Consider the following 23,690-nt stretch of genomic DNA (forward strand, 5'->3'; position numbering starts at 1 on the left):
GGAGACGTCCACGTCAGTTCCAGCTCAGTTACAAAGTAATGGGTCTGAAGTGCATGGTGTCTTCAGAAGTTTTACCATTAAGTTGGAGGAAGCAACTGAGAACAGTAGCAATCACCTATATTTTTCTGGAAGTCTCTTTGAACCTAGACCAACAACTTGAAGGGAGATTTCCCACAGTTGTGAATTTTGTTAGATAGTGTATTCACTCTATCATCTATCTATCTATCTATCTATCTATCTATCTATCTATCTATCTACCTACCTAATTATCTATATCCCAATCTACCATTTTATTTATCTATCATTTATCTAATGTATTTTTAACTAAGTGTTTAAAACAACATATATTTTGCAGTTACTCTAATGCTTTGTTGTATATTTTGCTTTGACCATTGCACTTGGTGACTTCTCTCTAGCTTGCTGAATGATGAGCATCCAGAAATATTTTTGCACTATTATTCATTCAACTGTGCTTAAGTACATGTATTTATTTAATAGTTTTCCCCCAAAGCACAGTCATTGGATAACAGGTTCTTTTAGGTCTTCAGCAAAATAAAGGCTCTGTGACTTAATGTGTTTGTGGAAAATCATAACTGTACCCAGACATATGTAAAATGTGAGAAGTTCTACAGAGGAAAAAGAATTTTAAATCATTAGTGTCATATGTTTGAATGTCCTCATTGACAAGCACTCAATTAGATTATGCTCATTGCAAGCCAGTAATCAACACTGAAATTGGTCTGTCTCATAGCTTGGAGGGCTGCAGGGCTGCAGGACTGGAGGGCTGGAGGGCTGCAGGGCTGGAGGGCTGGAGGGCTGGAGGGCTGGAGGGTTGGGGTCTGGAAGGCTGGAGGGTCAGGTTTAGAAAGCCAGTGCTTAGCAGCAATGCTTGATCCTGTGTGCTCTATTTCTTAAGTGGTGTGGAGACTTCAGGTAAGCCAAGACATATGCTGAAGATCACAGATGCCAGAGGGTCTCCCAAACCATCAGGTCAACAGCATCCACTGAAATGGGACCATTATTCTGAGAAATAACGCTTACTTTTCCAGGAATAAAACCTCTTAGGTGAAAGAGCACTCTATATAAATCTCCATACTTCAAGCTGTTCCTCCTTCACAAAGAGGACAGCTAAACTTCACCCGAGCGAGCCAGGCACCAAGGCTGACTAAAAGGCACAAAATCTGGCTGTTGGAGCAAAGCTGATTTCACTTTTACTGCCTTTGAAGCTCAAATCCATTTGGTAAGGGAGCCTAAGCATCGAGGGAAAAGAGTGATGTGAAGAACAGGATGCCATATCTGATGGATTTGGGAAGGCATCGGATTACTGACGTTTCAGCCAGCTCACAGGGGAACGCTTTCCTCTTTATTCAACAGCGCCTGCCCGTCAGTATCAAATCATTCCCACACTATAAAATAGTCCTCCAAACCCCATGCCTTGCAGGAGACCGAGATTTTGGCTTTTGGAGGGTTTTCTTCAGAATCTGAAATGGATACTCAAACCAGCAGTGTCTCTGCGGTTTTGTTCAAACTCAGAATCCTTTGGCTCAGGCTGTAGCAGTAATTGAAAGAAGAGACAGATAGTCATGTACGTTGGCGAGTCTCGTTGACAGGACATGCCTTCCTCTCTCATCATGATTTTATGGCACTACGGCTGGTTTTTATCTCCTGTGAACACGTTGATCATTCATGCTCAAGCTTTTGTTACTGCTTAGCTATTTTTTCCTTTTATATTTTGAGAATAATTTTAAAGACATTGCTAAATACTTATGACACACTACATATAAAGTAAACATAATGCATTATGGGATATATAGGTATTTATAGCAAAAAAAAAAGCATGCAAGTTTATAAACATGTACTGAGAAAGCTCCGGGGATTTTCGAGTTCATATGTAAGTATGTGGTCTTGGGCATTTCCTGTTGTTTTGGGTGGACAATATTTATACAGACATAAAAACAAATAAGCAAAAACCATTTAATGAATTGCAGCTAATTACAATATGCCAAGAATATGTTTTTGCTTCGCTGTGTCATATTTTCTCTAGCAATAGTACCCCAAGCTGCCACAGTGCAGGGAGGGTTATTTTCAAACAGAATGCTCAAGGGAAACTAGGAGGGAAGGAGTGAATACAGAAATTATCTGCTGTCTAAATGCGTCCTGCTTTTCCCCCCTGTTAACTGACTTCCTCCATCTTCCTCGAGGAGAGGACGCCTGCCATTGTAATCACTGTCCCTATGACTGCAACAGTCTTATGCTCCAACACGGGGAAGAAGTAATCTTGTTGATAAGGGACTTTATCAAGGACCAATAAATGAATTTTGAGTAGGAAAATGTTTGATTCTTTGAAGAAGGCAAAAGATTATCAGGTATCTTTCCTAGAAAAAAAAATCCTGGTAAGTCTTCTGGCTTACAGCAGAGACTGTAATTGAAAGAGAAGCAATAGAACCATTATTAAATTTCACCACATTATTTTATATATTAATCAAGATATTGTTCCTGAAATGTCCAATGATGTCTTCTAATAAAATTATATTTGTTTTGTCCATACCATACACCATTTCTCATATAGCAATAAGCTCACATTATTATTATTTTTTCCATTTCTCAGAAAAATAACCTGAAGCAAGGTCTAAGCCGTATGTTGAGGCTACAGTTAGTGAAAATTGTTTATGGATTCCAACCCTTATCTTCTAACCTAAAAACATTGAACAAATTAATGCAAGTATATATCAAATTTTTCTTTTTAAACACTCAAAGAAATGAGACTCATGGTTTACTTGTGTTTGAAATTGAGCAATGAGTAGACCTGTCTCTAGAAAGAGCTGACAATTGTACGGGGAGTTGAGTAGATGTAAGAGTTGCGACCAACTCAAATGAGAGTTCCAGAATGAGGGTTTCTATCATATCAAAGTGTTTGCTAAATCATTTGGATATAGTCATTAGCCCTACGGACCTGACTCTGCAAGTCCTAGGCCCTTCTATGTCTATGAACAATGCCGTGACTCTACTGCAGGCCGGTAATGACCAATTCCTTCAACTTTAAGGCCTTCTATGGTGGAGGGTAAGTAGAAGGCTTTTACAAATAAAGCAATGGAATGGAATGCCTTGCACACTCAGCTTAGAGTAGATGACAGTACTAAGTGTCTTTATGACAGTCAATCGCTCTGTGATTTTTTGGAGCTGTGCCTCTGTAGAGTTTATTGCCATGACCCCTGCACTTGATGCCTATGAGATATTCAATCCAGAAATTATAAGAAAGGTACTCTAAATGAATATATATATATATATATATATATATATATATATATATATATATATATTTGAGTTCATCATGACCCACAGTCTTTGTTGCTGATTCCACTCTGGCCCCATGGACATCTTGTTGGTCAAACATGCCAGGCCTACCTTGATATATGCTGTATGTACACGTAAATATCTGCTCTCTTGTTAACTTAGAATGTGCAACTTTCAATATCCTTGTAGTTTTGCTGTTTACTATTTATTGCTTTGTGCATTACTTATCTCTGCCAGTCTAAACAAGCAGAGATTACTGTGCTCCCTGAACACAGCAGAGGAGTGCTGTGGCATTCTAGGAAATTATGGACACTTATTTCAGGCTTACGGAATGAATCAATAATGAGAGCTGTGTCTTTCTGCCATATTTAAACAAAACGGTAAGCCAAGTATTGGTCAAAATGAAAATGACGCTCACACCATCAACTGGCATTCATCGTCCTTCCCATTGGCTTCACAGAAAGCAAGATGTGATGCTGGAAAGGACTTTGGCTCACAAGCTTACCCACCCATAGGACCCCTGCCACTACCAGTCCAGGCGACATCAGCTAAGCCACCTTGGCACACTCACCCTTCCTTTTCCAATTGAAGATCGGAAAATCTTCAGTGCCTACCTCTCATGGCTGCCATGACAAATGAATTATTCTTCATAGACAGTCTGCTCAATAAGCAGCGTCAATGATAATAATAAATGCAGTGACTTTTACAAATATGCAGCCATAAAATGGTCTGAAAGAGTTAAGTATTGTAACTCTCAGTTTTAAATCACCATTTCTGGATAAATATTACCTTTAAAAAAATATAAAAATAGGCTCTTGTTTTTTCTAGCATCTCCAAGATAACCCATAAACACCTCATCTGACCAATACAAGGTGTGGCCTCCCAGATTCATCAAACCCCTTACCCTAACAACTTTTTCTATACTTAAAAAGCACTGGGGACCTCAAAGAGTAATGTGAGTTATTTCTATAAATACTTATTTAACACATTCAAAAGTAGAATTAATGACATTTTAAGTATACACTAGTTCATTTAAACTATCAACAGTAAGCCCTTTATGGTGCTAAAAAAACTCTTTTGAGAATCTACAATTTTAACAAGGCCATTTATAGGAGGGGTAGCAGTTACAGGTTCAGAAATCTCTTTCATGTTGCTTAGCAGAAACCTGAGCCCTCCTGTTGGCCTCGTGTCCAGTTTCTAGAGATATCACGTTGCACATTGCACGGCCTTTGGGAGACCTCAGAGTGCATTCATGAGAAATGAAAACAACAAAGACAAATAGCTTTCCAATACTCTTTTTGAAAGGTGTGGACTGTGAGGTGGTTTCAGAAACCTTCCCTTAAATTTTTGAGACACATTGGGACCTAAGAGGCTGGGTTATGGCCTTTTCTTGCTGGGGATTGATAAGAACGCAGCATTTTGCAATTTTTCACAAATCATTTAAACCTTTCTGTTTGAAAAACTTAAAAGATGAACATTATACCTTTTATCTCTTTCTGTTTCATCCTCACCCGAGCAAATTAAAAGTCACACATCAAAGAGTCAGTGTTCCTAGCTTAGTGAACACCAACACGCTTCCTACCACGCTATGTTGTCCAGTATTCATCCCTGGCTTAAATGGTTCTTAACATAATTGTATGAGCCCCTGAAAGTTGTGTGAACACCATACGCTTTGAAAAAAATTAAGCCAGAGCAACATTTTCCCCTCGGGCGTCATTAAATGCTGTCCTAGGAAAGGAAGTCAAGTGTCATTCAGTTTTCATTATACAGCTACAAAAACAAAGAATTTTCCCGTAAAAATAAATGCTCATGAATCGGCATTGAAAACTAGAGATAACTAATTAATATGTACTCAAAAAAAATTGGAGGACATTTTACTAAATAAATCGCCTCTTGGACTGAATTTTAAACTATCTCTATGTTATGTAATGAATAACACGTGTAACACGCCCAGAGCCAAAAGCAGGGGAAGCAGGTCAGTCAGCAGTCCTAAGGCCTCTGTTCCCGGCTTCAGCTCCTGTCTGGAAGCAGGCACCACAGACCTGCAACAGTCCCCTGGGGCTTCTGCTATCTCTGCAAACCGGGGTCATGGAAACCTTGCCATCAAGCTGAAAGGAGCAGATTTTTTAAAGAAGGAGAATGTCCCTCGAGACAGAATTAGCTGAAGCAATCTGAGTCCCTGCAGGAAGATTTGAAGCTTGGGTAACTCGGGGAGAAGGGAGTGTGGGGAAAGCCTCCAGAGGAACCTTGTAGAACTCACTTTTGCATTTGTGTGCAGGAGGCAACTGCAGAAAGAGCAGAAGGAAGTGGGCATAGTGACTTAAATAGCAGGCTCGCCTCTCTCACCACTCTGAACCACAGCCCACAAACTCTCCATTTTCTAAGGTTACACCTGAATGAATCTCGCTGCCCAGCTTAAGCACGCTTTGATGTTGGTTAGGACTTGCCAGGGTCTTGAGTACTCCCAGTGCTCTCTGAGAAAGCCTAGCAGATCTGGACTGCTGAAAACAAGAAAGAAAAAAACTATCAGTCTGGAAGAGTTCCTCTTCATTCCTTCATTGTAAATACTGAAGCCTAAATACTCACCAAACATGTCTAGACCAGAGTGGTATTCCTGACAGCTTTCATCCCGCTGTGCCAAGCCTCCTGGCCCTCTCTGACTCTGTTAAGTCTGGCCCAGGAGAGCTCTGCAGGCCCAGAGGTTTCTTTGATCTTCTTTTGTTTTTCTTCTTCTGGTTTCTGTCCCATAGGCTTATATCAGATGAAGCCTCTTCCTAACTCCCCACACGGGAGGAGGCTGTTCCTTTATTTCATTTGTCATGTATCGTATGTGATTTCCTTTGGCATCATGCCCTGTCCCCTGGGAAGAAGAGGGACTCCATCCTGGGGACTCTCAAAGATTCCTGTCTGCATCTCAGCCAACACTCAAAGCTACAGACCTGGATTACTGGGGAGACAGGGTCAGGCTCACTCCAGAAAAGCTGAGTAGAAAAGTCTCTGCTTTTTTGGAAATAGGGTAGTATATCTGACTCCGCAGACTCTCCCACTGCTGACTTTGGGCAGGAACTTGAGAAATAACCCAGAATATGGAGACAACAGATGAGAGCAATGTTTGAGAAAGGGACTAAAGAAGGGAGGACATTCATGTGGCCCCAGATCATGGGGAGTCTTCTCAAGAAAGACCACTAAACCAAAGGATTAAAACAAACAGGGCAAGGAGCCTGTTGGTCACAGTGGCCCATGGTGGCCCTCCTATGGTGAGATAGGACATACAAACAGGAAAGCTGGCCAGATCTAATGGGTGGGCTAGCCTAGGGTACAGAATACAGTAGCAGAAACAAGTGAAGTCCTGCACCAAGGTGAAAGGTGAGAACTAATTCCTGACGAGTCACCCTCTGACCTTCATAAATGTACCATAGCACACATGCGAAGGTGTGTGTGTGTGTGTGTGTGTGTGTGTGTGCAGGTATGTCTGTGAGTGAGTGTACCTACATATCTATATGGATGTGTGGATGTGTGTATGAGTGCATATCTATGTGTGCGTTTTAACAATCTGAGGGCAGAGGTTTAAAAATGTAATTACTATGTCCTGCAGGTAAGAAAGACCACATAAAGTTAGGATGCTGATTCACAATTTTGGTAGTGTCCCCTCTCCTTCTTCCTTTCAGCATGTCTCCCCTAAACACAGTCATCACAATCTGAAATTCATCTCTACTATGAAGCAATTTTCTGAGTTTTTTACTTTATCTCTATATCTTTCTTTTCTGGTATTTTGGTGAGGGGGTCAGGGGTACTCACCCCAGAACTTCATACATGCAAAGTAAGAACTCTGCCAACCAAATTATATCCCCAGCATTATCTCACTCACCTTAAATGCCACCAAAGTTTTACTGTATTATCTTAATGTTAATAAAAATCACGAAAGATCCTTGTTATAAGGCAAGTTCTCTGAACATGTCAAGAGCAGACACATTAGCAAGATTTCATGAGAGGGAAACATCGGTAAAAGACATTGGATGAATGGTGCCGGAGCGACCGAGTGTAGAGGACAGACTATGACATATCTTAACTCCAGGGACTGGGATGGGCAAGGCAGGGCTGGGACCTGCTTTTGGTTGATTCAGACTTTTAAAATACCTTAATTCAGTTTTGTCCCATAAACTTGGCCATTTCCTCCAGATTTTCAAATTTGCACCATGTTCCCCCCCCCTAAATCATCCCCATGGAAAATTTATATGGTATTAGTTGTTATTTCAGATTTTGAAATCTCTAACTGTATTCTCTCCCTCTCCTCTCCCCCTCTCATTTCTCCCTGTCTTCACCTGTGTTTTGGCCATTGCTGTTTTGTTAGTCTTGCTAAAACCATTAACTTTATCTTTTCAAAGGGCTTTTCCCTTTCTGCTATTCTTTAGACTTTGGTTCATTTGATTCTCGCGGTGCTTTATTTTTCTTTCCTCTCACTAATTTCAGTTTGTTTTGTCCTTTCCAAGTTCTTGAGACACACCAATGCTTTGTTTATTTGAAGTCTTTCACTCTTCCTCTCGTGACAGAGGCGCTCACTGCTGTTAACTTTTCCTCTGTATAGCATTGCAGTGGATCACAGCTTTGAATACTGTGTGGTTCCACTTTCGTTTGCTTTAAATTTTTTAATTTAAAATTAAATTTAAAATTAAAATTTAAAATTTAAATTTAAAATTTAAAATTAAAATTAAAATTTAAAATTTAAATTTAAAATTTTTCTGACCTCAATGACCCGCTGCTCAAGTGTTTATTATTCTGTCTTCATCTATGTCTAATTTCTAAAGTTCCTCACTTTATAACCAGAGGAGATACAACATATGACTTCATTTACTTTAATTTGGTAAGATCTATTTTCAGCCTTATATATGGTCTACTCTAGAGAAAATTCCAAGCACTGATAAAAAATAATGTATTTTGCACATGAACAGGAAATTCTACAATTACAGGTAAATCTGATATCTAATAATACCTATTATTTTCTTCATATTCTAGTCATTTCGATACTTTGATTTTCATCTCTTATTCATCTTCAGGGCATTTGGTAATGCTTAATTCTAGTCTACGCTCCTCAGTATGTCTATTCCTTCATATTTTATCATGATGGGAATTATCTTTCTTTTACATTTGGACCTTCTATAAGGCTAGTCTGGTGAACATGATTTTCTTCAGTTTTCAATTATGTTAGGTCTTTTATTTCTCCTTCATTTCAGAACAGAAGACAATGGTATAGTAATCTGGCTGGTGGTTAGTTTCAAGATGTGATATATGTCATTCCACGTCCTCTTGATCTGTGGAATTCCCACTGAGAAGTCTGCCGTTACTGGAATGTGGTGACCCTAATGTATGACTTAGCACTTCTGTGTGTGGGAACGGGCACATGAGTGGGACAAAGGAAGACCTAGGGCATCTTTATTTTCTTTCTGCCTTATTGGCTTGACATAGGTCTCTCACTGCACCAAGACTTTGCTGTTTTGGATAGTCTGCCTCAAAGTTGAGCTCCCAGGATCTACCTGACTCTGCCTTCCAGTGCTGAGGTTACAAGCACATGAATGTCGCCATGCCTGACTTTTTACGTAAGAGCTTAGAATTTGAACTCAGATCCTCCAGCTTGTATAACAAGAGCTCCTACCTGCTGAGTCATCTCCCTACTCTTGGTTGGCGTATGTATCTTGCAGATTTTAAAATCCCTTCTCTGTTCTGCATTTTTACAGGGTTATATAAGGATAGACATGTCTCCTGGTCATGACTTATAGTTCCAATTTAACACATTTTATCTATCTATTTATTTATTTATTTATTATATACGAACATCTACATTTTGCCTAAGATTGGGGGCATTTTTCTCCTATTAGTTTGTTAAATAAATTTTCTATGCCCTTAACCCTTTTTTCTTGCTCTCCAGACATGACAAAATGATGATCAGAGATCGCTTTATAGTTCCAGTAATCTTGAATTCTCTTCTTATTCTCTGACATCTTCCTTTTTCTCTCTGACTGTAATGTTTCTGCAGAATAGTCTTCATGTCTCAGTAGTCTTTCTGGTATTTGGCCTAGCTTCCTGAGCTCCTACCTGGTTTCCATTTGGCTTACTGGATTTTTTCTCTCTTCCTAGTGTTTTTGCTTACTATCTCTATCTCTTTGCTGTGTCTCTCATTCATATTCTGAATTGTTTTCCTGTTTTAATTTAACTACGCATCTCTAGTCTCCTGGAAATCAGTAATCACTCTGAATTCTTCAGCAAGCATTTCATCCTTACTATATCGTTGGATGAGTTACTAGAGAATTACCTTCGGGGCATGGCCTGTCTTCTGATTTGTGCACTGGGATGCCCTTCTTCAGTACACATCTGTCTCTCTTTCAGAGATGTCTGTTGTCAAGCAATTTTGTGCTCATTTCTAGCTGATCATCATGGCCAAGGTCTCCACGTGGCCTCTTAGCTGTGATTAGTGAGTTTGGCCACAGTGTACACACTCCAGTGTCAGGGAGACCCACTGTCACTGAAGGTTACGCAAGGATAGAGGGGTGGGATAGATAACGGTGTATGGGATTCATGTCATAAGGCTAGTCCCATAGTACAATTAGTGCACCCAGGATGCAGAGGGGTTCCGCCAAGCACTGCTGACGTTAGCTGTGTCACTACTAGGTGTCTCTGGTACTCACAGTTCAGTACTGTTAAGAAGCCAAGTCAAATATCCTCTGAATAAACACTGGTGTGAGCCCAGATGCCTCCCTGCAAGAGGCAGTGAGAGGATGACAGCACCCCTCTGTGGCACTCCCATCTGTTCTTGTCAGCACAGAAGGATGAAACAAGGGACAGCGATGATGGTAGAGATCTGTGCAGGTGTGGTGGCAGCAGCAGCTCTGGACCACTTCTCTTGACTGCCCAAGAGTGTGACCTCAGCCATAGATAGAGACAGTGTCTCAGCCAGAAGGCGTTCTCTCTCTCTCGTGTATCCTCTTAGCTGTTTCAAACTTTGTTGACTGGGAGTGGGTTATGCCTTTAGTCAGACAAAACTTAGCTGATGTGTGAGGAAAGGAGAATCCAAGTTGGCCTCAGGGCAAATTTCTCTTCAGAGACTATGTGCCTCATGGACAAGATGGCAGTTATAATAGTTATAATAGCCGTCGTGCTCAAGAACACCCAAAGCTCTCTAGTGAGTGAGGGAGTGATGGAATCAAAGAGTTCCTCCTTTGCCTTGCTGGGCTGAGGTGCGAGGCACCATGTGTAATGCTAGTGGCAGGAACAGAGGGATCCACATGAGTACCTGTCTTCTGTCCATCTCTGCTGTGAAATCAATACGTTGACTGTGCCTTTGTCCTCCACATCTCTGCTCTTGTGATAATGTTTCAAGATTTAAATTCTATGCCAATCTCCAGTAGAGCAAATCCCTCTTCTTTAAAACTGTATTTTTCTTCTGGGTTTATCAGTGTGTGATTTCCCCAGTATTTAATAAAAAGAACAGCAATCCCTTTGAGGTGACAGTTTAAGCAAACATCCATTATCTGTGTCTGCAAAGACACAGCTCTCTCTGCGGTGTTGACAAAACTCGCATTCTAGTTTATTTTTGAGTGGTTTCACTCCAAGCATGTTGTCTTAGTTTGGGTTTTTATTGCAGCAATGAAACACCATGACCAAAGCAACTTGGGGAAGAAATGGTTTATTTGGCTTACACCTCCACAGCAAGAAGTCCCATCCCTAGCTCAAGAGCTACTAATAATCCAACAGCTGCGGAGAAGGAAGAGTCACTTCGTGGTAGAGTTATGACTTCTAGTAGGGTGGTCAGGGTCTGGAGGAGGGCCCACAGGACTTGAGAGGCACTAATTGAACTTGATGCGTTAGAAAACACAAAACACAAAGTTGACTAAGTAGGGAAGTAGGATTAACCTGAAAAATTCGAGAGCGGGTGAATATATTACGTGAATTGTTGAGAGAATTAATAAACTTTATTAGAAAACAAAATACTTGTATAATACAATATGGCCAGAACCTCAAATATTTCATGCCAAAAGTTTCTTTGGCTTCTAAAACTTTCATATTAGTAGTATGTTAGTTGACATTTTAATAAGAGCTTGGGACAGTGTGTCATCAAGCAGATAACCTTTAAAAACTCGATGAAACTAGCTACTTCAGGGTGAAAGCGATAAATTGTTGTCACGCTGTGCTGTGATTTGACAACATCATGTTTTAATTAAAATTCAATATTACAATTTCTTTCTGAAAACACATGCTTCTCATTAAAAAGAAAACATTTCCCCCAAACTTTCAAAATTTGCAAACAACTTGGCAACTTGATTTTAGAAACCTGCTAAAACTGTCATAGCCAAAAATATGACTTTATTCAACATGGCTTTATCAGTATCATTTCATTGTTTATATTAGATTTACATATTTGTGTAAGATGATGATAACAGAGCAAAGACAATGTGGGGTGTATGTGAACTATATGCTATGTGTAACTTTTACTTAAATTTGTTTGTCCTCTAGAAATAATTTATTTAGGATAGCTTTGAAGTGACATTGCTTATGTAGCTACTCTCATTGTCAACACTTAGACTATTGCCATTGCACCTAAAGTTTCTTTGCACCTTGTATTCAGTCCCTGTACCTGATTGAAGTCTCTGTATATCGCTGACTTGATGTATTTTAACCTCTCACAGAACATTGTGTCCACATGAAAATGTACTATAAATTAGAAGACGTGCAGCCTTGTGTGTCATCTGCATGTGTGATGGTTTAGAAATATGTGCTTATCCATTTAAAGGCAGCTGATAAAAAGCTAGAACAGACATTCATACACACATTTTCATGTAGACACGTTATTTCCCTTTAATGAAATTTAGTCATATAGCAATTATATATTTGACTTCTTAAGTGACATCAAATTGTCCTACAATGTGTGCACACATTCTATTTTCTCCCATGATGTCCACACTCCCAATTTACTCAGGAGATCTTGTTTTTTTCTACTTCTCATGTAGATGAGATCCATGTATGTCTCTCTTAGGGTTCTCTTTGTTGTCTAGGTTCTCTGGGATTGTGAATTGTAGGCTGTTTTTTTGTTTGTTCTTTTTTTTTTGCTTTATGTATAAAAGCCACTTATGAGTGAGTACATATGATATTTGTCTTTCTGTGCCTGGGTTACCTCATTCAATAAGATGTTTTCTAGATCCATCCATTTGCCCACAAATTTCAAGATGTCATTATTTTTTCACTCCAGTGTGTAAATGCACCACATTTTCCTTTTCCATTCTTTGGTAGGGGGGCATTTAGGTTGTTTCAGGGTTCTGGCTATGAAAAACAATGCTACTATGAACATAGTTGAGCACATGTCCTTGTAGCAAGATTAAGCATCCTTTGGGTATATACCCAAAAAATTGTATTGCTGGGTCTTGAGGTAGGTTGTTTCCTAATTTTCTGAGAAAACACCGTACTGATATCCAAAGGGGCTGTACCAGCTGACACTCTCACCAGCAATGCAGGAGTGTTCTCTTTACCTCACACCCTCTCCAACATAAGTTGTCATCAGTGTTTTTGATCTTGGCCATTCCTACAGGTGTAGGAATTCTTACTTTGAGTTGCTGGCCTGACTTGCCTCAGTGATGAAGGGGGATCTGGCAGGGGCACAATTGAGTAGTCTTCCCCGGGCTGCTTTTGGTTGTGCTACTTAATCGCAGTAGAAAATGTAACGACGCCATGTTGCTTTTGCTTGAATGTTTTATTGAAACAATGAAACAAGTAACTAAGAAAGATAGATAATCCTAGTTAATTTAGTTTTCAGATAATTAAGTGTGTGTGACTTGCTGAAGATCTGAATAGCATGACTTTGAGGAAGCTTATCACAAAACAATGCTAAAACATACTCAGATTAGCTTTTCTTTGGAGATCCATAACATACTTCAAATAAGACAGCTTTGAAAGATCACAATTTTCAGTTGCCGATCTTTCCATCAAAACACTTCTGTCTCTTCATTGTCTTTGTCTTGTCATGCTGAAGAGCTTTCCAGTTTTCGAATTTATTTTTCATTTGTGTGTATGGGCCCATCTGTACACACACATGAATGCACATATACACACATCCTCACACATGTTTCCTGTAGAGGTCATAAGACGGCTTACAGAAGTTGGTCCTTTCCAGCTGCCATGTGAATCCTCGGGGTTCCTATTGGGGCTGGAGGCCTGGCAGCAAGCTCCCCTACTCAACCATTTCATCAGCCCTCCAGCCTCTCACTAATTTCCTCTCACCTCAGCTAAAATAAACTTTTGTTTCTCATTTTACAGATTCGTCCCAAAGTTGCCAAAAAAAGCCTATAACGTTGTACATTTTCCATCCAAGTCCTGCAGTGGGGCTTAAACACAAATCTGTACTCGGCGCTCCGATTTCCCCTCCTCCAACGTCTTCTCTCTTGTTCCCCCACGGGGTGTGATGGAAAGAGTGAGGAATAGCAATTATTGGTTGATTTAATACCATTTGTCTAGTCACTCAGAGGTAACTTAATCTACATTTTCTCTCCCTTTATACTGATCAGCAACACACTCCGTTTTCTCCCTAATGAGTATTTGGGCACTCACTTGCTAGTGTCACTTTCCTGTCCTTTCATGCAGGGTTTTCACCCTGCGGGTTCCCTGGCAGCCACCTTCCATCACTATGGTGCCCTCCCTTCAGATTTGACACAACAGCATGAGCAGCTGCAGCACAGTCCTTGTTCTGGCTCAATGGGAGCACAGCGGACTTGGCAGTGAGAGCAGACCAGAAGGAGCTGTCAGTAAGGGACGGACCCTCTTCTGAGCTCTCTAAGTGCCCACTGTCCCACACCAAAATGGGGGAGGTGCTTCCGAAGCTGGCAAATCAAAGGCTACACACCAAGCCGTGAATGCCTTGAACTTGGCTCTAAACCTGATTTCTTATTTAACTGAGAGAGATCGAAGAAGAACAAAAACACCCATCAGTACACAGTGGCGTCTCCTCAGCCCTTGGGAACATTTCGGGAGGATTTAAATCGTCCCTTTTCTGGGACAGACTTGGTGTGCCTGAAGCCGGAAGAGTTTCTCCGATCATATTGTATCAGTACAGCATGGGAACTGTATTACGCATCATGGCTTTAAAATGTATGTGTGCGTGTGTGTGTGTGTGTGTGTGTGTGTGTGTGTGTGTGTGTGTGTGCACGCACATGCGTTTACTAAATGACAAGTTTAAAAACTAAGGTCTGAAATCATGCATTTCCACACCCCCAGTAAACACACATTCACAAGTAAAAGCTGAAATATCCATGAGCAGGATTCATAAACATTGAATAGAAGAAGTGAAAACTGAGATTTTTTTTTGTAACAAGTAGTTCATGTAAGCCAAATGCAAGTAAAAAGGTTTATATTTTATGAAACTGTAGGAGGTATTCGGTAGCAAAAAGAACATTTATTTTGCATCATAGATAAATAAGCGAGAATTTCTACTCTATTTCACCATTGTTTTATGAATCAGAAAATCAAGTTTTTTTTTCTTTTTGTAAGCAAACCACAATAGGGGTGCTAGAGAAACAACTCAGCAGTTAGGAGCACTGACTGCTCTTCCAGACGACTCTGGTTCAATTCCCCGCACACACCTGGCTGTAACTCCTGATACCCTCACGCACAGACATACATGCAGGCAAAACGCCAATGCACATAACATAAAGAAGAAAAGCAAAGCACAAACTATTGTCACTTCAAACATCCTGATGATAGTGAGGGGCGAGGCTCAGGCTACAGAGCCCACTGCTTCCTCCTTAGCCACAGCTCATGAGCTAGACACAAGGGCTCCCATACTCACACTCACGGTGAGAGTCCTCCTCTCATCTCTTAGGCCACCACCTCCATTCACAACTTCAGACTTCCAGAGGTAGTAAGTCGGCTAAAGCACACGGAGCTGCAGGAACAGAGAGGAACTGGCCTGTGCTCACACAGAATTGGATGCTGCGAGGTGATGTTCACTGTGTGTTAGAAGGGCTTTCCTCCGACACAGGCTTGGTTATTTCAAAAACTCGCGGCCCTGTTACCCCGAATTTGTGGCAGGAAACCTAGCCCTCTCCAAGCGTTTGAAAGGCCACTCATGGTACCCCCCGCTGTTCCCTGTACCTTCTGACGTGCTTGAGAATGCTTCTGGTTGACATTTGCTTGTTCCACTTCAGCTTTTCTCTGTGCTTTTAAAAAACAGTATTCCTGTATATTCCTCTGAAACCTTTGAGTCCATTTCTCAAACCTTAATTAAATATTTTAGATACACAAACAATATATAATCTACCTTTTTGGCTAACCCACTACTTACTCCTCCATCATTCTTAGTAAATAAATATCATCATCATCATCATCATCATCAATAAATCCTTTAACCCTCACTAGTCCCTTTTTTTTCAAATCACATATATTCTACTATGTATGTATTACTTCATCCTGGGATGAAATAATAAACTTCCATACAGCCTTTTGTACACCATTTTAAAAGGCCTTCTAAACAGATATGTTTATACCCATGCTGGCTAGTTTTGTGCTAACTTGGCACAAACTGGAGTTATCTAAAAGGAGAGAACCTCAAATGAGAAAATGCCTCCAAGTTCTGGCTGTAGGGTATTTTCTTAATTAGTTATTGATGGGTGAGGACCCAGTACATTTTAGGCGGTTCCACCCCTGGTCTGGTGGTCCTGGGTTCTACAAGAAAATAGACTGAGCAGGTAATGATGAGGAAGCCAGTAAGTAGGACCTATCCATGGCCTCTGCATCAGCTCTGGCCTCCAGACTCCTGTCCTGTTTTTAGCTCCTGTTCTGAGTTCCTTAAGTTATGGACTTTGATGTGGAAGTGTAAGCCAAATAAACTCCTTCCTCCCCAATTTGCTTTTGGTCATGGTGTTTAATAACAGCAGTAGAAACCCTAACCCTAACCTTAGTTGCTCTCACTTTTGCTCACAGCAGCTTCTCTGCAGTGAGAAGCACTCAGTGCAGAGGTAGATGATGGGTCTGAGTCCTAAGACTAAGAGATTGAGTGTTCAGTCTTTAACCATACCTGTGTCATATCTGTCAAACACACACACAGACAGACACACACAGACACACACACACCACACACACGCACACAGGATCCAGGGAGCATGTGAAAAGAAGAACTGGGAGATATGACAGAACCCTGTGAAAGGTTGTCTTCTGGGCATTAATGAACTCACTTCAGTTGTGGTTGGACACCCTAATATGAGCAGTATATGAAATGAATTAGCCTAAACGCACACAATCTAAGTCAACTGATAACCTGAAGTTGAACTATATCTTGGGGGAAATGATAGTAAAAGCATTATCTGTAAGTGTCAACATATACATTGCCAACATCTCAGACAAATGATGGTACTGGGGCAAAAGTTGAGAAATTGACATTTTCTTTTATACATAAATATAAAATGTTTCATTAAAGAAAAATACATGTTCTTATTATTTGAGAAGAGGAAGTATAGAGCTGTGAAGATATATGAGTAGGAGAGATTGTGACTTTTATCTTTAATCCTTTCTGAATTTTTATTAGTGGGAAATATTACTGACCCTATGTAAAAGCAAACCAAAAATTACATTTTGCAAAATTAGCAATTAAAAGTAAAGGAACTTATTTACATTGTATTAAATTTTGAGAAAGCTTTTATATGATTCTACCCTACACTATCAAGTATAACTGCTTGGTTCTAATAACTTAAAATTTTCTATTTTTAAACAACTTACCAAATTGTCTAATTTTATTTCTCATAATGTTATTTTTCACATTAATACTTACATATTAGAGTTAAACACCATATAACCTGAAAAAAAAACAGATTGAAAATACAAGTATTTCATCATCTAGAGAAGAATCTTGACATGAACAGATGTGTTTTAAACTCGCTAACAAAAGACTGAGCTAGTCTGTGCGAGAAGCCCCCACCAGATCCCTCCACAGAAACACGGACAGGGTGACACTCAGTCTGGATGCATGACATCAGGGCATGACTGGTGTGTCCAAAGAGGACAAAGGAGTACAAAAGCCAGAGACTTTGTGTTCGAGGAAGTTGCAAAATCATCCCATATCTGAGGTCATCTTGTCCTTGGATTTCAAGGACATTTTTCTTCCTGAGCTGAAATCTTGGCTTCCCAAGAGGACAGCTGAACATAAAATCACAGAAATAAAAGATGGTTTCATCCTATCTTCTCCATTAAGGCTAAATAAACAGGCCAAAGTGGTCACAAAACAAGGCTGCAAGTGGCTCTCTGAGAAAAGTCTGGCATTTGTGAAATTATCATTGGACACAATAGAATGCAGCCATTTCTCCAAACACCAGTGACCTCAGATAAACATGGCCCAGTGGCATTCAGTCCACAGTTAGGAGACAGCTCTTAAAGATTCTGTGGTAGAGTTAACCACATAGCCACAGGTGTATGTGTGACTTGTTGATAAGCAAGTTAGTGGGCGCCACTGAAGTAGCTCTGGGGGTCTATACCTTGACTGATTGCTAAGGTGGGCATGTGAAAAGTCTCATGCTGTCAGATCTTCATAGTTACAGATTTTATAGGCAGGGATTTAAGCAACAACTGATCAAAAATGCTATTTCTCATGTTCTGCCATATGTTATGTAGTTAGACCTCCAGTGGTTGTATCAGTTTAGAACATATACAGTCTTTTCTCTTGTCATTGTTTTTGACACAGAATAACAACTATTTGCATAGTGTTCACACTGTATTACAGATTTAAGCGATATAGAAGACTGAACAGGTTATATGCAAACATAACATAACTTTATACAAGGGAAAGGAGTACGTGTGAAAATTCGTATCCTTTGGAACTCATAGAACTAATACTGAAGGATAAATTTTAATTACATTCATTTTTGTGTGTTGTCAAAAGACAACCTGTGGGAACTGGATCTTTCCTTCCAACAAGTGGGTCCCAAGGATAGAACTCAGGTAGCCAGTTTTAGCAATAAGCAATTTCACCTACTAAACTATCTCAGCAGCCCTGGGGAATGAATTTCCTCAATTTCTACAAAGTATCATGTGCATAAAGCCCTATTATGATCATAATACTTCTTTAATTCTTACTATTATACAATGTTATTAAAAAACCTTCAATAGAACTTTCAAGCTCATCTACATTATGAATATAATGTGAATTTTTAAGTCCTCATTCTCCACTTTTAAAGTCTTAATAAATTCATCTTCCTATACTTGATATTGTTTCTGACAGAAGTAGTCATTCTTCAACTTTTAATATATAATAATGCTATAATTTACAATCCTTCCTTATAAAATTATCTCTAGTCATTTTTAAGTCATTTCTGTTTCCTCTTTATCATTCAGTAATTTCATTCCTTGATTTGGAAATATTTGCGGAGTGTCTACTATGTATTAGAAACTATAGATTACAATGGAAATATAACTATGAATTTTTAAATGTGACAGATTTTTGGACCTTATATTCTTGAGTATGCATACATGAAAAATATTTTACCATCTAATAAATATGTAGAACATAATACCTCTTCTATCACCAGTGGTAATCTGCAGAATTTTATCCCTCAAAACTTGATAAAAATATTGTTTTTCCATCATTCTGATTTATCTCAAAGCTTAAAAAGTGTTTCCCAAATAGTAAGCATTGAATTTAGTGTTTCAAAAGGATGCACTTTAGAGCACCTAGATTAGGTTTCAGTAAAGCACACCCAGACTCCAGAGAAGCCAAAGTACTCAGCAGCCTTCTGTGCCTTGAACTTTCTTTGATGAAAGTATGAAGGGATGGCTAATTTGTAAGCTTTACAGACTGGGTGTTCAATTTTCTCCTATATTGATCTTCTCAGTTCCTAAATGTTCTACATGAGTCCATTTTCTATAAAATACAGACTTAGAACTAGTTTTTACTTTTTAACGTTGCATCTTATCTTTTAACTTGCTAGATGTGGCCTTTTGCACAGTCGGGAAGACAGTTTTCATGTCTGATAAAGAAAAATGTCCCAGAGTACAAGAAAAGTTATACCGGAAAAACTCTTGCAAATTTCTTTTCAAGAGTATTATTCAAGCCGTTTTCTGTAGAACGATTGGGCTTTCCTATTACCTGCCGTTTAGACCACGCCCTTGCAGGGTAGAGAAGAGACACAATGCAGCTGCTCACTAAGTCGTCCTCTGGGTTGTGTGAATGTGAAAACTGGAGAAAGTTCAAGTTAAGACTACGCTAGACCTTATCTTCTCCAATTTATCACTCGCGTATCTGATGGAGCCAGCTCTCCGGGGACCAGTGCTCACTGCGATGGAGAAAGTCTTGAATTTATTTCATGTATGAAGAATGAAGCACAGTTTCCTCCTTGCCAGCACAGAACAAGGGGACACATGTCGCACATGCTCGATACTTGGGAAATAAAGATTTACATGACAGTTTTCACTTCCTACAAAGTCACAATGAGTTCCACATGCGAAAAGGAAATCAGAGATGCCTCATGAGAATTGAGTTCAGAGAACACTGTCAGAATGATGACCACATAGGATATTTCACAACTTAATCTAATGGTCACTTCATTCTATTGTGGTGAATTAGAACTTAATAATGAATTCAACGTGTAACATCGTTTGTGGCATATTTCTTTCTATAGACCTGTCATTTAACTAAATCAAGGTTTAAATGTTATGCAATAAATATCCAACTTTGGTTTTTATCATCTATATCATTATATTCCTTTCAAATAATTACTCCTTTGCTTTTATCTTCTTAAAATTATCAAATTAAAGATACCTTTATTTTTGAAAGAAAATTCTGTAAACAGAAACAACAGTAAAATAGCCAATAAAATATATCACTAACTTGAAATGAGAAGAAGTGCTGTTTGGCTCAGTGTGAGTCAGGGTCTAAATTATGATCTAATTTCTATTCAAATATATTGACCATTTGCAGAAAACACTTGTTATTTAAAAATAAGAGATCAATGTCAATGATGCTAATTCATGAGACTGAAATAAAGGTCAGAGGGATGGTTCTATCTGTAAACTGTCTGTTGTAGAAACATGAAGGCTTGGGTTTGGATTTCCCAGCACCCATGCCAAGAGTCAGCTATGCTTACTCACATCTGTAAACCTAGGAAAGAGTAGGAAGAGACAGGCAGATCTACAGGATAAGTTGGTCAGACTATTTAATCAACTTTGGAGTGCTTGGTTCCCATATGAACCCTGTCTCAGAAGATAATTCAGAGACTGATAAAGGGAGGCACCCAACATCATCCAGTTGCCTCTCCTTGTATGCACACATATATACATCATACACATTCCCATGCATATACACACCCACTCACACACATACACACCAATAAGAGTTGAGCAAAACTGTCTTTGATTAAGACAAAACATATAAGCAATATCAAGCTATGGGAAGTCCAGAGATATTTCCTGGGGCTTCTCAATGTCTCAAGTTTAATAAGGCTTCTATTTTAAAGTTGTGTTCCTAAATATATAATACATGCGGAGAATAGTGTAACTTACGTTTCTTTCCTTGCATGTATGTGTGATTTGCACATAGTTATTCTATATACAACACTAACAGCCATTTTTAAAACAAATACAATGATGTTTAGTGGAAAATATAATAAAATATTACATGGCAAAGCAGCCAGAAAATCAAAGACATTTCAACTGAAATTTAAAATCTTTTTAAAGGTGGTAGAAATATAATATAACATTAAGAGTCATGAAATCTAGAGCAATTTATTGGAGAATATTTATACATAAATTCTTTTAGAAAGAAATGCATCAATATGAACAATAATAATGAATAATAAATTAATATACAAATTTATATAAAATAAAATTAAAAACAAACAGAAGGAAGGAACTAACAGTGAAAGTGCAGAAACTAAAAAAGTAAAAAACCGATTTTTTAATTGATTTTTATTGAGCTCTACATTTTCTCTGCTCTCCTCCCTGCCTCTTCCCTCCTCGTCAACCCTCCCCCAAGGTCCCCATGCTCCCAATTTGCTCAGGAAATCTTGTCTTTTTCTACTTTCCAGACATGTTTTTAAGCAGTAAAATGAAAGTCTAGATCTTTGAGACTATCAGTAGAGCTAACAAACTTTTATTCAGAATGACCAGAAGAAGAGACGGTAAGTATGAAATGATCACATCGCCACAAAAAGCATCATTGCAGACTCTTTAGAAATTGAACAAAACCATTATAACTCAAACCATAAGGTTGAAAGCTTAGAGGACAATTTCCTGAGTGAATCAAACTAAAAGACAGTGAATGAAAAACTAGATTATTTGGGTAGTACTGCATCCGTCAATGAAATGCACTATGAGTTTAAAACTAGATTATTTGGGTAGTCCTGTATCCATCAATGAAATGTACCATGAGTTTAAAACTTCCCGACAGGAAAATAGCAGATCCAGACGGTTTCACATGTAACTTTGGGCATATTTTTAATAGAGAAGAGCTGGGGACAACACAGACGGGAGGGAAGGACACACACAGGAGGTAGTGGCAGTGACACAATACAATAGGGAGTGGGGGGACACAGACAGGAAGTAGGGTGGGTGACACAGACTGGAGGTAGGGGGCACAGACAGGAGGTGGCTATCAGCAAGGAGATGTGCTGGAACAGAATAAAAGGAGATCATTTCTCACTGCCCGAGAACACCAAAGGTCTGCCCAATACTTTGAGCACATGTCAGCAGAGGCTTCCATATTCTCAACCGGGTTAGCTCCCACCCTATGGCCTCAGCACGTCAACCAGGAACATGTGGTACAAGAGCCTCTCCAGTCAGTGCAGGGGAAAATGCAGACAGCCAGCTCCACCCACGGGCTTTAATGAAGACCCTGGAGCTTAAGTTCATCAGAGAGCTGCATAAAAGAAAGGAGACAGGAAGGACTCAGGACACGGCATGACTTTGTGGGACTAGCAAAAGCATCGCCACTGTGAGCTGTCTAGGAGTCCAGCTCAGTGTACTGCGTTTGCCTAACAGTCCCAAAGCCCTATCCCCAGCACTACAAAACTAAAAGCGAACTCCCTCTCTGACAAAAGTGAGGAAATGGGACACTCGTAATCTAGTTTGACTAAACTCTGCTATTAAAGTGTCTCTTTGGGGCATGAAAATATTAAACAAATTCTTCCTCAGCTGAGGATACAAAAAAAAAAGTAGCTCAGGAAACATGGAGAAAATATAAATTTTTAAAATGATTTATTTCTTTTTATTTTATGTACCTTGCTATTTTTCCTGCAGGTACATATGTGTGAAGGTGTTGGCTCCCCTGGAGGTAGCATTATAAACAGTTGTGAGCTGCCGTGTGGGTGCTGGGAACTGAGTCTGGGTCCTCTGGAAGAAGAGCCAGTGCTCTTAACTACTGAGCCATCTCTCCACTAATATTTTTTTAAATATATGAAATGAAAACAAAACGATCAGGAGAAAACAGAAGCCAGCACTCACGGCAGATCAACGTTTTGAAGCTGAGAGTGCAGAACCAGGACCTCACCTGTGCCGGAGCAGAATTCATCTCTCGCGGGCTCACGTGGGAATGCATTTTCAGCAATAGGGGTACTAGTTTTAAAAAACTGATGTTTAGTAAACTGAACTTTCAAACCCTGGACTGAAGAGATGGTTGAGTAGTAAAGGTGTTTGCAGACTGAGTATCAGATGACCACAATGCGCACACGCACACCGCGCATGCACAACAATGCAGAAACAACAGTACACTGAACAGCTAACAGCTAAAGTCCATAACATTTCGATGCACTTCTAAGTTGTTAGTTACATCTAAATAAGCTAAGAGTGTATAAACAGGTAATGAAGACGATCTAGATGGTGGCTCCAAGTGATCAAATTTAATACAAATATAAATACGCACTAAATCTTTATAAAGTGAAATAGGAAAACAAAATTTCATTTTCTTGCAATGAACCCCAGCAATATTTTAGCTTCTAAAAATATCACCAGTTGTCACTATGAATTAATGTGGTTCTTGAGTTTTTTGAGTGTTGTTTATTATTTATTTATTTATTAAATATTTTTAGATTCACTAATAGGCATAGTTTGGTGGTACATTTGCTTAATATTTAGGAGACTCTGGATTCAGTCCCCAGAATCTACATAAAAAGCATATCAAAAATTGTATTGAATAGCTAGATAAAATTATAATCATAAATATGCACATAAAAATGTCTTTTTTTTAAACGGAGGTCCATTCATGTTTTCTCCCACTTGAGTGACACATCACCAGCAGCTCTGGAGATTAAAAACAAAATAGGTTCAACTCTAACAACGCAAGTCAAACTCTGCAGGGTGAAACTGGATTATGTCTTCAAGCACCTTCTATGTGACTCTCCAAGTCACATAGATAAAGTGTGGGGTTTTCTTTGATTAATTTT

Source organism: Myodes glareolus, chromosome 8 (assembly GCF_982192425.1).
Source record: "Myodes glareolus chromosome 8, mMyoGla1.1, whole genome shotgun sequence".
Classification (NCBI taxonomy): domain Eukaryota; kingdom Metazoa; phylum Chordata; class Mammalia; order Rodentia; family Cricetidae; genus Myodes; species Myodes glareolus.